This window comes from Ochotona curzoniae, unplaced genomic scaffold (assembly GCF_017591425.1).
Source record: "Ochotona curzoniae isolate NIBS_2020 unplaced genomic scaffold, NIBS_Ocur_1.0 scaffold_3835, whole genome shotgun sequence".
NCBI lineage: Eukaryota > Metazoa > Chordata > Mammalia > Lagomorpha > Ochotonidae > Ochotona > Ochotona curzoniae.
The window spans coordinates 4,438,336-4,452,949 of NW_024467114.1; positions in this window are offsets into that span (position 1 = coordinate 4,438,336).

Consider the following 14,614-nt stretch of genomic DNA (forward strand, 5'->3'; position numbering starts at 1 on the left):
CACTAGGGAGCATAACTTAGCTTTTTAAATTATGATTTTATCCATTTATTTACTGTTACTTGAGTGGCAGAAAGAGTGAGTGATGTTCCATGCCCTAGAACACCTTTCTATTCCATTAGAGTTTATTGTCCCGTACAACATTAACTAGTTTTAATCCATGAGACTTCTAGGATTTAATTATTTCTGTAACTCACTCTGTTAGTGAGCTGAATAAAATCTTTAATTCCTGTTCAATTTATATTTGTATTATACTGCCATTTTACCTCTTTTGAAATTTACTTGAAAACTGAAGAAGCTTCCTTTCTCAACCTGGCATCCTGTGAAGCTGCAATCCCAATTTATGATTCACTAGGTAAACTGCACTATTCCTGACTCCTAACACACCCTCCTGTTGTTTCCCAGTAGCTAACTTCTCTCCCTCGATCACTGGTGAGACGGTGTATCAGTCACCGCAAGCAGGTCTGAGTGAACAGATGCCAACTTGTACTGGAATCAATCGATAAACAAAAAGGTAAAGGCTGGTCTTATCACCTCGTCTCCACTTTGTATCTATCATCTGTTATGACTGCCTGGAGAGCTGAAACCATATCATGATTAGATGATATTTTTCTTCTTAGTAAACAGAATGGTTAGCGTTTCAAATGTTGAATATTAAGGAAACATTTTCTGAAAATATTGGGAACACAAGGCTACCCTTAGGCATATTTCAAAGTCACATTTCACATGGAGTTAAAAAAATCTCTCATGAATGAGGCGGGGCTGCTTTTTCCCTGAGGAAGTGTTTTTGATTTTTTTTTTTAATGGCAAGATGCACCTTTTTGTATCACACATCAATTGAACATTGTTTTGCACAGATGTATCAAGTTTCCCTAAGAACTTATCGATACCAATAACTATTTTGCAGCATTATATCAGGAAACAGAGAGAAGTGTGTGACCCACCCTAACTCACTCAGCAGGCACACTGCAAATTTGGAACCATAATTCTTTTTGAAGTTAAAATATTATAAAATCATCTGTATTTGAACAATCAGATTGGATGCTTTTCAAGGAACAGAGTAGGTCGTACTCATCTGTGGGGAATACAAAAGAAGATTACAGTGATGAAAACTTGACAATAAAATGACACATGAAAGGAAATCCCTGCTACGATGGCAGAAGGAGAAGCCACATCTGTTATTAACATTAACCAGAAATAAGGCCATGCGATGACATGGTCAAACTGAGCTTGTTTTGGATTTTTTGAATATCCGATCTGTAGATTCTGTATATCAATAGATGAATAACTCTGGCATGAGGATAAAACACGCAGGAGACTCCTGGCAATTTTATAGAGTTCCAGTAAGATAGTTAAAAAGACTTCACTCTCATTTTATATTTATAAATTATCTTTAAACTTGATGATAATGTCCTTATTAAGCTTTGAATTAGGGGAGGATTTAATGTGCAACAAAGTTCGCATTCTTCTAATTAGCCTATTGCTATTTTTCCAAAATTTGGTTGGCATCATATGTTGGTAAGACAGTGGTGGCTTGTTAGCTTGCCGAAACTGGAGTTTAGATGTTCAGACGTCAGCTGAATTCAGCTGAGATTAAAAAAAAAAAAAGCATTACTACACTTTCACCCTAGACTTTTCTTTTGGAGACTCATTATTAAATTCTAACTCCATGTGGACATTTCCCTGGCTTTTAAATTTGTGATTTCTTGGAAATACATACTAACCATTTCCCAGAATATCTGCATCTGAGGCAGATGCACGACATGTCTCCAAAATTTGCTAACAAGTTGCATCTTCTCCAGCAAAATTCTTTACTGCATTATTCACGTTTTTCTATAGGAACTTGGAGGTTTGAGCAGGTTTGATGGTACAAAATCATGGAGACAGAATCGTTCCCTTTGGCTTTTCTGGAGATGTATACATTTTCACACCCCCAAACCTGGTGATTTCTGTTTGAATGAAGATGAAGGGCAACCAGCACTCCACTAAATGACTCATCACACATGAATCAGAGGGTTTACCAGAAGGCATTCCTCAACAGCCGGTTACATGTTGCTAAACAACACAGAGTCAGTTTGCAAATTTGGATTGAACAGTCAATTGGAAAAGTCACTAATTCTGCTGAAAAAAAAAAAAGAGTTTCTGAGAAAATGGATTTTTCTTTTACATTTGGCCATTGTCCATGCACTAGAGCATGCGGATGACTTCACTGTGTGCCTGCTTCCTTTATTCCCTGATTGAACCATGCCTCTTCTGATAAAGTGAAGGATGCGAAGGAAGATCGTGTTTTGTGCGGTTTCTACATTTTGTAGATAAGATCTGCTTTGTAACAGCAGGTTTAGCTAAGGTTAAGAGGGAATTGGGTTTCCCTTTAGAAGTTAGGAGTGTTTCCCACAGTCAAATCTCAGCCAGGGAAGCTTTGATCCGTGCACACCTAAGATGCTCAGGAAGATGGGAATCTCTGCTGGACAATAGGAAAGCTTCAAATGACAGAACGTCACTTAGAGGAACAGAAAGACACGGCTCTTGAATCTTAATCCTTCAAACTTAGATCTTCACTTAAAATTGACCATGGCAGTTTTAGGCCAACTATCTCTCAGTTCTTCATTGTGGAAGATAAAGAAATCCTCTGATTTATGATCTCTGTGTAACTTTAATGGAATTCAGAACAAAATGGAACCGAGCCAGTGAAATGTATTAAATTGTTGGCCACCATACAAGGTTATATTTGAATGCTTGCTTTGCCAAATTCACACTAGGTGACAAAATGGCAAAATGAATTAATATTTCAGAGCCCTAAATTCTTGTTCTCTAAAACATAAATAACACACGTGTCACCAAAATGTTGGCAGAATTTAATGACGTAAAGCCTGCAGCACAGAGAAGACACCTAATAAACTCGAGCTGCAGTCACGGGAGTAACAGTAAGATCTTCAGGCATGAAAAGGCAGATATGTCATGAAATTTTGAAAATGTGAATTCATGCATGACAGAATGTAACCTCAGAATATTAGAAATATATTGAAAGATCAATTAAGATTAAATGAGGGTTTAATTGGCATAATTTGATCAGCCCTTTGTCTAGATGGCCACTGAGAAAATCAGAGCTATTTAATGGAAACGGTGCCTTTGCCCATGAACTTGGTTGTGCTCTCATTAGCACACCAGTATTTCTACAGTTTCAATGAAGCATACACCTAGCATAATATACAACATACAAGTGATACAAAGGAGGGTATCTCAACGAGTTCTTGGAGGAATTCATTAATAAGTTTATTTGGACATGACATTTTTCTAAATTGGGGCTTGAATTGTGGTGCAGCATGTTAAACCATGGCTTACGACACAGGCATTCCACATTCGAGTGCTGGTTCAAATCCCAGCTACCCTGTTTACCATCATGCACCTGGGATAACAATGCGCAATGCCTCAGGTTCTTGGGCCCCTGTCACCCATGTGGGAGACCCCTGTCACCCATGTGGGAGACCCTGCCACCCATGTGGGAGGCCCTGTCACCCATGTGGGAGACCCTGTCACCCATGTGGGAGGCCCTGTCACCCATGTGGGAGACCCTGTCACCCATGTGGGAGGCCCTGTCACCCATGTGGGAGGCCCCTGTCACCCATGTGGGAGACCCTGTCACCCATGTGGGAGCCCCTGTCACCCATGTGGGAGGCCCTGTCACCCAAGTGGACGATGCTTCAGACAGTCCAAGCCTGCCATCTGTGGCTATTTAGGGGTGGGAGGAAGAAGGAAGAAGACGAGCAGACAGCTCTCTCTCTTTCTCCTGGTTAAAATGTCTTTCAAGTAAATAAACATGTCTCTAAAAATCTGAACCCATGCATACATTTTCCATATTGTGTATTTCCATATACTTTTTGAAGACATCATAATATATAGTATATATATAACATGTTGATAAATACATTTTAACTATTTTAACTCTGTTCATCAAGCAAACTTCTAATTACAATCCATATTCCACATATTTGTCAACCAAACTGGAACGTTCAGTCATACAAGTGTGATCAACAGTCATTACTGATCAGTGAACTAATCTGATTTTATATTAACTGGCGTTAATTAGGAAGCCAAAGCAGATTTCTGAAATCTGTGAAATTTGAAAATATGTCTTGCCTTATCCAACGAAGTGAATAGGAAAGGCATGTTTGACTTTCTAGGCAGAACCTAACGTGATGAATATGCCAGCAGGCCTCGGGTACCATCTCTGTAGGCTGGTCACTGTAGGCCCCTGTACAAATGACTGCAATGACCCTCCACTTCCTCCATTCCTGCCTCCATTCATTCATCATACAACACGAGTGCACGATTTGAATTAAATAAGTTAAATGTCGGGTGATTGTGCTCCTGAACGTAGTCTAGATCATTCACATTAAGTGGAAAGTAACCCACAATCTCTAGAAATAATATAAAGAACAGTGTCAGCTAATATACTGCTTTGTTCTACCTAAAAATGTTCAATGATTTATCTTCATCTCAGTTTTTTGGTCTCTTGCGTTTAGTCTTCTGAAGTATGGGTCTGCATAGATAACAGGAAAGTATGCTTGGTTCTACTGAACAGTCCCAACCATAAATGCCATCATCAAATTCCTACTAAGGGACATGTCTTTATATCAATGCTCAAGTACTTTAAGGAATATGCTATTCTTTAAAAAAAAAGATTTATTTATATTGCAAAGTCAGATATACAGAGAGGGAGAGCTCTGTGTATCTTCCGGGTCTCCCATATGGGTGCAGGGTTCCAAGACTTGGGGCCATCTTCGACTGCCTTCCCAGGCCGCAAGCAGGAAGCCTGGATGGGAAGCAGGGTTACTGGGATTAGAGATGGCTCCCATATGGGTTCCCGATAGTTCAAGCTGAGGACTTTAGGCACTAAGTTACCATGCCAGGCCTGGTAACACTATTCTTAAGGAAGAAGATAAAATTACTCTTTTTAAGTATCCCCTGCCAACAGATTTCCCTTGGTTTATTTCTAGTTCTTATTCATCTACAAGGAAAGCAACTTATCTAGGTTTGTTCATACTCGGTTAATGCTTAGTAATTTTTGCATTATACTTGGGCATTTATGTATTATTCCAGTTTATCAGAATTACCTTGCTAGAGGTCACCCAAGTGTTAGTGTTATTGTAAATGAAGGAAATGAGGCATTTAAGTGTTCAGAAAAGGACGTTGGGAATGAAAAGAGAAGGTGGGATTATAGGCTGTCACTTGGTTATCCTATGATTGCTTGATTGGTATTATTCTGTATCAGCTCATTGATCTAGCATCATCAACATTTAGTCATCATTTGTCTACTGTATTTTATGTGGTTTTTGTCTCAATGTACATTTAGTAAATAAAAATGTCAACCACTTCAAAATGAATTGCATTTACTTATGTGTAAATATGCTCAAATAGGAATGGAAATCATGACCACTTCCAAGTTCATGCTCGGCACCATAGCACATTTGTCAATGGTGCTACACGTCAAGACTTGAGCCAACGGAACAAAATCTTAGCATGATATTTCTTCCCTAATAACATGAAAAGATGATTATGTTGATAAGTAATAAGCACATAACAAAATTTAATTCTGACCAAATGAAATAGCCTCGTTTTTATCCAACTGAAATAAGATGGGCCAGAGGTGTGTTGCAGCAAGTTAAGCTGGTTTCTGAGATGAGTGCATCTCCTATCGGAGTTCTGGTTGATTCTCCACAGCTCTGCTGTCCATCTTGCCCTCTAAAGGACCTGGGAAAGCAGTAGAGAATGCCCAGGTACTTAGATCGCTGCCTTCCACATGGGAAACCAACAGAAACTCCTGCCTCCTGACCTCAACCAGGCCCAGGCACAGTGTTGCAGTCATGTGAAGGGTGAACTGCTGGATTAAACATCTTTGCCTTTCTCTCAAATTCTATCATTCTGCCTTTTAGATCAATCAATATTTTAAAACATGGTATGTTGATAAATAATCCATGTTTAATAGACAATTCTTTCCAGAAATTAGAGAGTGTTGTGCTGGTTTTGTCTGAATCATTTGGTAACTTTCATTACATATTTTTCACTTTAAACATATTTAGAAAGGTATTTTGCTAAATTATACTGTGTAATAGGTTATTTCATATTGTCAGTGGTGGGCCCGACACAGTAGCCTAGTGACTGAAGTCCTCACCTTGCTTTCACTGGGATCCCACATGGGTGCCAGTTTGTGTCCTGGCAGCCCTGCTTCCCATCCAGTTCCCTGCTTGTGGCCTGCAAAAGCAACAGAGGATGCCCCAAAGCCTTGAGACCCTGTACCTGCATGGGGGACCTGGAAGAAGCTCCTGGCTTCTGACTTTGGATCAGTTCAACTCTGGCTGTTGCAGCCACTTAGGGAATAAACCAATAGATGGAAGATCTTCTCTGTCTCTCCTCCTATCTGTATATCTGATTTTCTAATGAAATAAATAAATCTTTTAAAAATACTGTCAGTGGTATGTATGTGTGTGTATACCCCCCCACATATATATGGATATATATGAAATGTTCTATTCACTTGCATATATAAATTAATACAATCTTATTTTAAATCCCTAAGGATAAATGACTATTAAAGTAGAAAATAATACCTGAAAGTCATCAAAGACGATCAAGGTGTATTAGTTTTAGTGGAAAAAGCACCCAATTAGCTTTATCATGCTTTTATTTAAATAACTTAAATATTTAAAAGGAATGTTTTTAATGAAAGAAATACATGAATGTATTAATACTTACTCTGCTTTAGACTTAACGCAACTGAATATTTCCTAAAATGACTATTTTTTTCAAAAACTTTTCTAAACAATGAAAACCATCCAAGGCCACTGACTTAACCATGTGAAATCTTTTCATTTAAATTACTCAGGATATAAGAAGTAAAACGCGGAGACTCCTATGAGTGAAATCTAAGATCTTAACTTCCTGAATGATTCATTTAGGCCAAAAACAGGCTATCAATAAAACGCTATGAGCTCTTTAACCATAGGTAAAAAAATAAATAAATAAAGTACTGCACACACAGCTAAATCTCATGTTGCAAGTAGTTTTTATATCCGTGTTTAAATATTAAGTTCTAAAGAGAATACCCAGGAGAACTGTGGACAAGAGCTAGTGAAGTAGGAACAAAGAAATGCAAGGAATGCCTGGAAAGAGCTTATTTTATTAAACTTGAAGTAACTGAAAGTGGCAAGAGAATGGTCATAGCATTCTAATTGCTTGACCCCAAGCTTTCTCTGTAGACAAAAATCCGAGTGCATTTTGTTTATGGTAAAAAAAAAATTTTTTGAAAGTTCCTCACTGAAACTTGCACAATGATTCTGATTCCAGAAAGAGTTCGGGTAACTACAAGTCTCAAGCATTTTGGAAGAAAACTCGAGTGAATGGTACGCCATACTAAAGCATGTCTTCTCAGTGCTGCTCAGATTGGACACAAAGGCACAAAAACTGGGGCAGAAATGTCTCATGTAAAAACGTGGGTGATTTCCTATGACTGTGTGGTTGCCAAAGACAGCAATTCACTAAATTTTTAAATGATCAATCAAAGTCTTCTGATGCAAAAACATCTGTTCATTTTGAATTTTATATCCAGAAAATTGTAAACAAGCTGACCCTGGGAGTTTATTAGCTCTTGCCACAGAAGTGTTAGAAAAAAAACAACATCTCAGTAACATACAGTAACAAAATGTCAATCGCTCACACATTTGGGGTGATGGCAGTCTACTGTGAGCTAGACTGCTGGAGTTGGGTCAGCCTTGCAGGTTTCTTTACATGTCTTCTGGGACTGGTGGACCAGTATAAACATAACTTTCTCGTCTGAACACCAAATGTGCAAAAGGTAATGGTTCAGTATTTGCAGTGTTTTCAAGCAGGAAAAATCTGTGGAATATTCACTAAGTTGATAATTCACCAAGCAAAAGCTAAAAGGCTAAGCAGGTGAAAGTTGGAGTAGCAGATTACATGGTATGTGGGCATGGAAGAGGGGACACATATGACTAATTAGCCATATTTCATAGAAAGACTCCCTGGAAATATATCACGCAAAGACCCAAGGGAGCCCTGCTTGTATGGGATAAGGAATATGGAAGAAATAATATATAAAGACAAAGGACCTGGAGACATGTCATTGAAGCAGCCAGGCACTGAAACAGCATGGTTGGGTGGCAGCGGACAGGAGCGAAGGGATCAGTTGGGCTACAGAATGCCAGGCTTTGCATGAAATCTTGCAGATTACATGGTGGTCAGCACTGACCCACAGCTACTGAAAGTTACTGAGGAGGTTGGAGCAGCACAATGACTAAATCAAACTGTACTTCCACAGGAGACTATGGATACTATTTGAGAGTTGAATTCAGAGAATATGGCTGGTAACAGAGATCTAAGAAGCTGATGCAGTTATGAAGCCACAGGCAGATGGTACAGGAACTGAGTAGACTTGAATTGGGTATATTAACTTGTTTGTCCATCTACAATATTTATTGATCATGTACTTTGTGCTGCACAATTTCTATGACTCATTTCTAATGGAAACATTATGAAGACAGGCAGAGTTTTCTAATGGATTATTTATGGGCGTTAGAGATAAAAGTCAAGGAAACAATCAAGGATTTTGGCTTCTGAAAGCAAAACGAGTGGAACCAGACAAGAGTGGAAAAACAGGTTTGGGGAACAGAAAGAACAATCTCATTTTTTTCACACCGGGTCTGAATTGCTTACTACCCAAGGGCAGATGTACATCAGATAAATATTTTTGTTAGTCTGTAAGTCAGGGGAGAGGTCTGGAGACAGAGATAAATTTGGGCCATCTGTATACAAATGTATTTATACACCATCATAGATGTGAGCAATAAGTCAGGAATGCAGCTGGGGAAGACGATGATGGACTGATCCCAGTGAGATGGAGGCGGGAAAGAAGGCGGGGGGACCAGGATCACTCCATCCAGTGATTGAGGAGGGATGATCTGGGGGGGAACAGCAGCACAGAGAAGTGGCTAGACAGGATAAAAACCAGAAAACGCAGCCTTCAGCGGAGAGATCATCTTTTTCTTACAACAAAACACGTTAAAAAGGCGAACACAGCTCCAGCTTTGTGAGGAGTCAGATTATTTAGCTTAAACATGTTTCACTGCTTCTTGATCAACCTCACCAACCCACTGGTTGCTTTTGCTCCTACATACTGGGGTTCTGTATTTTAAAACAACAAAAACAGACTTTTCCTCATAATTCATGAATGAATACATCATAATAATGAATATTGCATTGACTCTATAATTTCTTAAGCCATCAATTTAGCATAAGACAAATACGAGAATAAATCTACGTGAACAGTGCTCTTTCACCTCAAGTTTAAAGCCATGCTCATTTCCTTTTACATAAAAGAAGGCAGAGAAAGGAGTTAAGTGATGACAGTTACTCAGCCAAGGAACAAACGGCACGTTCAGTGGAATAACTAACACATTTCTCCAAATGACGACGGGCAATAGGAATGGACCACAGCCTGAGCATGTTCAGGGAGCAATCTCAGAAACGAATGCCTGGGGTAGCAGCAAAAGCATTGAGAAGAAATTGGAATGAGTGCTTTGACGTGGTAGCTTTTGAGTCTTTAATGCGTTTTCATTTATATTCTGGTAGCACACTAAACTTCAAAATTCTTTAAACAAAGAAATTAAGGGAAGATGTATTAATGTTACATATAACATTTTTGTATCCTAGCTCAACAAGTCTAGAAATTTATTTCTTATTGGAAAGTCAGATATACAGAGAGGAGGAGAGAAAGAAAGCCTTCTATCCGCTGATTCACTCCCCAAGTGGCCACAACAACCAGAGCTGCACCAATCTGAAGCAAGGAGCAGGTGCCTCTTCCAGGTCTCCCACACGGGTGCAGGGTCGCAAGGCCTTGGGCCGTCCTTTACTGCTTTCCCAGGCCACAGACAAGAAGCTGGATGGGAAACAGGGCTGCCGGGACATGAACCGGCACCCATATGAGATCCTGCCGTGTCCAAGGCAAGGACTCTACCATGCTGGGCCCCAAACACTCCAGATCTTAAACAGAAATGGTCAGTACTGCTTCCATTCTTTATTAACCGCTCCAATAACTATTTAGAATAACTTCTCAGAAATGGAAAAGTTGCAAGTTCTATAGAAAACTCAAACTAATTTTTCAAGGAGTAGATTTTATAGTTGCTAAATTTCAACTAAGCCATTATTATTATTATTATTGGCAGGAAATAATGCTTGTGATACTTTCAATTTTTGTCAAGGCTTCCACTAGTAATCTTTTAAACTTAACTTCTAAAGAATCACTACAAGAATATCTGCTCTTTTTGTGATGATAAAATGAATGCAATATTTAGATCAGAAGCTGAATTTTGATTTATATGGCCCCCAATAAACTCAATAACCCTTTTAATATGGTTGGATCCTAAAATTTGAATTCCTCAAACTCACTTGTAAACTCTGGAGCCCTCCAACATTAAATACACAAGTGCAAAGATCAGAACTTGTTCAGTGTGTGAATTCTGCTTCTCTACTTCTGATTAAAAGATGGATTCCTCGTGAAATTGCTAACTATATCTTGACAATACGATCCTGGGTTTTCTACCATTGTCTATGCCTACGTCAGGGTACATTTACATTGCAGAAAGGTGGGCTGGTGAATGTTGCTGAAGGACCGTGCTAATGTAATAATCTGGGGGAGAAGGAGAAATCCTTGATCCTCTGGAATCGCATCATAAAAAAGTTTTAAAGATCAAAGCAATTAGTAATTACATTTTAGTAATATTACATCCTTATGTGAAAAGCAAGTTGGCAAAATATATTGATAGATATTTAAATTACTAAGAATATTTAGATTGATATTAAAATATCAAAACATTGTATCAGAACTAAATTAGGAGGTAATTATGATATATATAAATATTTTATATATATATATCTGTCCTGCTTTTCAGGTAGGAATTTAAATATAAGCACTAAACAGAAAATAAGAGTAAAATACTCCTGTGTCACAGAAAATGGAGGACTGTGTGAAATCAAAGCCGTCCGTGTGCAGCACACTTATTGCAAGATTTTGCTTAGATTCTCAAGGTTGCCGCTACTCAGCAGAAGCATGGGACGTGACTCAATGTTCTGGTTACGATTCTCCTCACTTAGCTTATCTGCAGTTCAATCAACATTTGGGTAACTATTATTTAACGACAAGCATCAGAAACACTTCCAAATAACCCAGAGCTCAGGGTGGAAGACACGACAAAACAAAATTGCAGTAATTAAAATATTAATATAGAGGTTTGCACGGGTATTGAGCTCTAGGTTAGAACTCAGAAAACTGGCATTCTAAACAGAGCAGGTTCTGCAACCCAATCAATCAATCAATCAATAAACTAATCAAGAGTCAAGGATTAGTTTCTAGCATTGAGAGAACATCACAAGAAGTTGAATCTTACATTAAAACTGATAATTTTATACATACAGTGAGTTCTCTAATTTTTTGATTGGTTATATATATTCTGTATAGATACACTCATATTAAGTCTGAGTATGTTTTGTAACAAATTTTCACAGAACGGATGCTTTGAAAAGAAAGGTTAAAAAAATCTTTTCATAGTGGCAGCATTTTGGTGCGGGAGGTTCATCTGCTGCTGGTGAAATCTTCATTTCTGGGACCCAGTCCTGCCTTTGCTAAGATCCAGTTTCCTGCTGAAGTGCCTGGGTAGGAGCAGGTGACGCTCGAGGGACTGGCGTAAACATGAGAGGCACGGGGGCAGTTCCTGACTCCTGCCAGCCTGGCTGGAGGACACACCTCTGTGAGAGAACCAGCAGATAACTGCCTCTGTCTCCCTGTGAGCTGCTCCACCTTTCAGTTAAATCAAAAGGACCAAACAAACACAAAAAATGCTTCTTTAGAACCAAGAAACGAGCAACACAGAAAAGAAAAAGCTTTCCCTCTATGTGCAGCCAATCACACTGATTTCAGCTTGAGGGTCTGCTGGTTGTTTTCACAGGCAAACAAATTGTAAATTAATTGAAATACTTTCCATTAGGTATTTGGATGACTTCACGGAAAATGTGTAACATGAGAAAAAAAACTATGCGTGGAATTCAAAACGTTTTTGCACCAAAACAAAGTTATGTTTTACTTCGATTATTCCACCAGTGCTTTGAAGTCCCTGACTATCCCCAGATCCATTCAAGGCTGAAATTCCTTCCTATTGCATAAAGCTGACAGATGAACGTTAAGTGTTTAAATTGTTTTAAGCATTTCTTACATAAAATGTGTTCACTTGGGACAATATATTTTATGAGATCACTAGCGGGAAAATTCCTAAATATTAATTTTAAAAAGAAAATGTTTTCATTCTTGCTTTACTATTTCATAAGTGAACAATTGGGAGGATTCCTTTTGGAAATTATGGTCTATAAAACTGACAGAGAAAAGTTTTGCGAGAAATGAGAAATTGTATTTTCTTCTCAAGGAAATCTATGTCAATCAGATGTATACTTTAAAGTAAAGCACCATTGTGTGTCTGCCTAAATACATGATACATACAACTGCCATGGAAGTCTGTAACATCATCAGTGTTCGGGCAAATCTTGATTCCAAAAAGGGTTAAAAAAATAAATCCCAGACTTGATGAAAGACAGCAAAATCAAAGTAATTATAACTACTTAAATATATGGCCAACATTGGTTAACTTTCCTTTCCTGGCCGGGTTACATTTCCTCGTCATCACTGCAATTAGTTATGGTCATGTGACCGAGTCCCTGCCCGCGGCACTCACGTGCATTACATGCAAGGATTTCCTTCCCTGGATCTCCCCGTGCAGTCATCCGTATCCTTCTCCTTGCCACATAAGGACACCCGGGAAAGCTTGGGGATCCTCTGTGGAAGACTTCACAATATCAGAACTCTTGGAACCACATGAAACAAAACACCTCTTCCCCAAGCCAACCAGGAAGGCCATGATGTGCCTGATACCTGAGAAAGAACACACCTTCTCGTGAACACAGGCTGGTTTGGGGCTCTCTCTACTACAATGGCTCTTATTCTAGTTTAAATAATTATGACCCATGCTCACCATAAAATGGGCTTAAATAACTTTCTTAAAACACCATTTGATCTGCAAATATGAGATTCAATTTTAGCAGTACGAAAATAGGGGCTGTTCAGCTCATCAAAGTTGATTTTAAAAATGGAAAAACATCAAAATACCTATTAATAACTACTGCATGCAAAACATGGCATGCAGTGTCACAGGAGTACCAATTATCTACAGGGAAATGCGAAATCTAACTGCAAGTGTAATCGAGCTTACTTGTGAGTGTCCATGAAATGACAGCAACACACAAACAACAAAAAAATCTCAAGCAATTCCAGCTAGAGAGGATATGTGATAGAGTGCTACATGAGGAATTGCAGAGAGGAACCCATTAAAGTTAGAGAGCAGAAGTGGGTGAACGGCAGCAGCAGAGAGAGTGAGAGCACAACGAAGTGTTTCCACTTGACCATTCCGGAAATTTTACCATCTCTCTGTTTTACACTTTATTCATTAAGATAAGCATAACTTTGCTTGCCCCATAAGACTTAAATGGAATATAAAAATAACTTTATTTTGGTGCACACATTTCTAAAACCATGTGGAGATTTTACATTGCATGCATTTTTTTTTTCCGTAAATTTTTCAAGACTCTTCAGATATCAAGATCCCTACTCTAACAGAGGCAGGACAGGCCTGGTCAAAGAGGTCACTCATCTGCTTCAAGAAATTTGAATTGTAAAGGTAAATCTCATCAGACTTCTCCACATGAGAAACAGGGCACAGACTATTAATGAAGCCCATGGAGTCCTTAAGCCACTGAAATTATGAACACCACAGAAAGAAAGTCAAAGCTCCTGCCATTTCTATGTCACAAGAAATGTAATGAGATCTGTGTCATACACAGATCACGTCATGTTGTGGGGTGTAAACAACCCCATGTTTTCTCGTGCTGACCAAGGTTCTTTTTGGTCCGTACCATGACACAGGTGCCCAGGAGTGCCCACTGTGCTCTTTTTCAGTTTCATGTCACCATCATCCTGCCCAGGGGAGAAGCTACTCTGTGACGGCAGCAGAGCAAGAAGGTAGCCAGTCCCAGGGCGGCTCCCAAACCTCACTTAGAAAGGAAGCACGTGTCACGTTCCCTCACAGTTAGATGTTTCCACTCAATCATGGGGTGTAAGCATGACTCCAGCTGTCACATGTCTAAAAGGCACATACGGAAAAGTTTCCTGGGCGGTGTTTGCAACTCCTGCGTGAGTCAACAGAGCTCACAGGATGGGAGGAATCGGTAATGTTGGAGTGGATTATAAACAAGGAGGATCTAGACTGGACACAGAAAATTTCCATGTTATTACATTGCCAATGTTTTCACCCACTCCTCCATGTTGAGTCCAGAGTTCTAGCAAAAACAAACACCTTTCTAGAAACTGCTCTATGCAGATAATTAACAATGCAATCAGGCACACACAGAGAGTTAAATACATCAATGGCCTAGTAAACACACATAGTTTATTAAAGATTGTGCATTTAAATAGTCTTTTCTGTGTTCACTGATAAAACTCCCA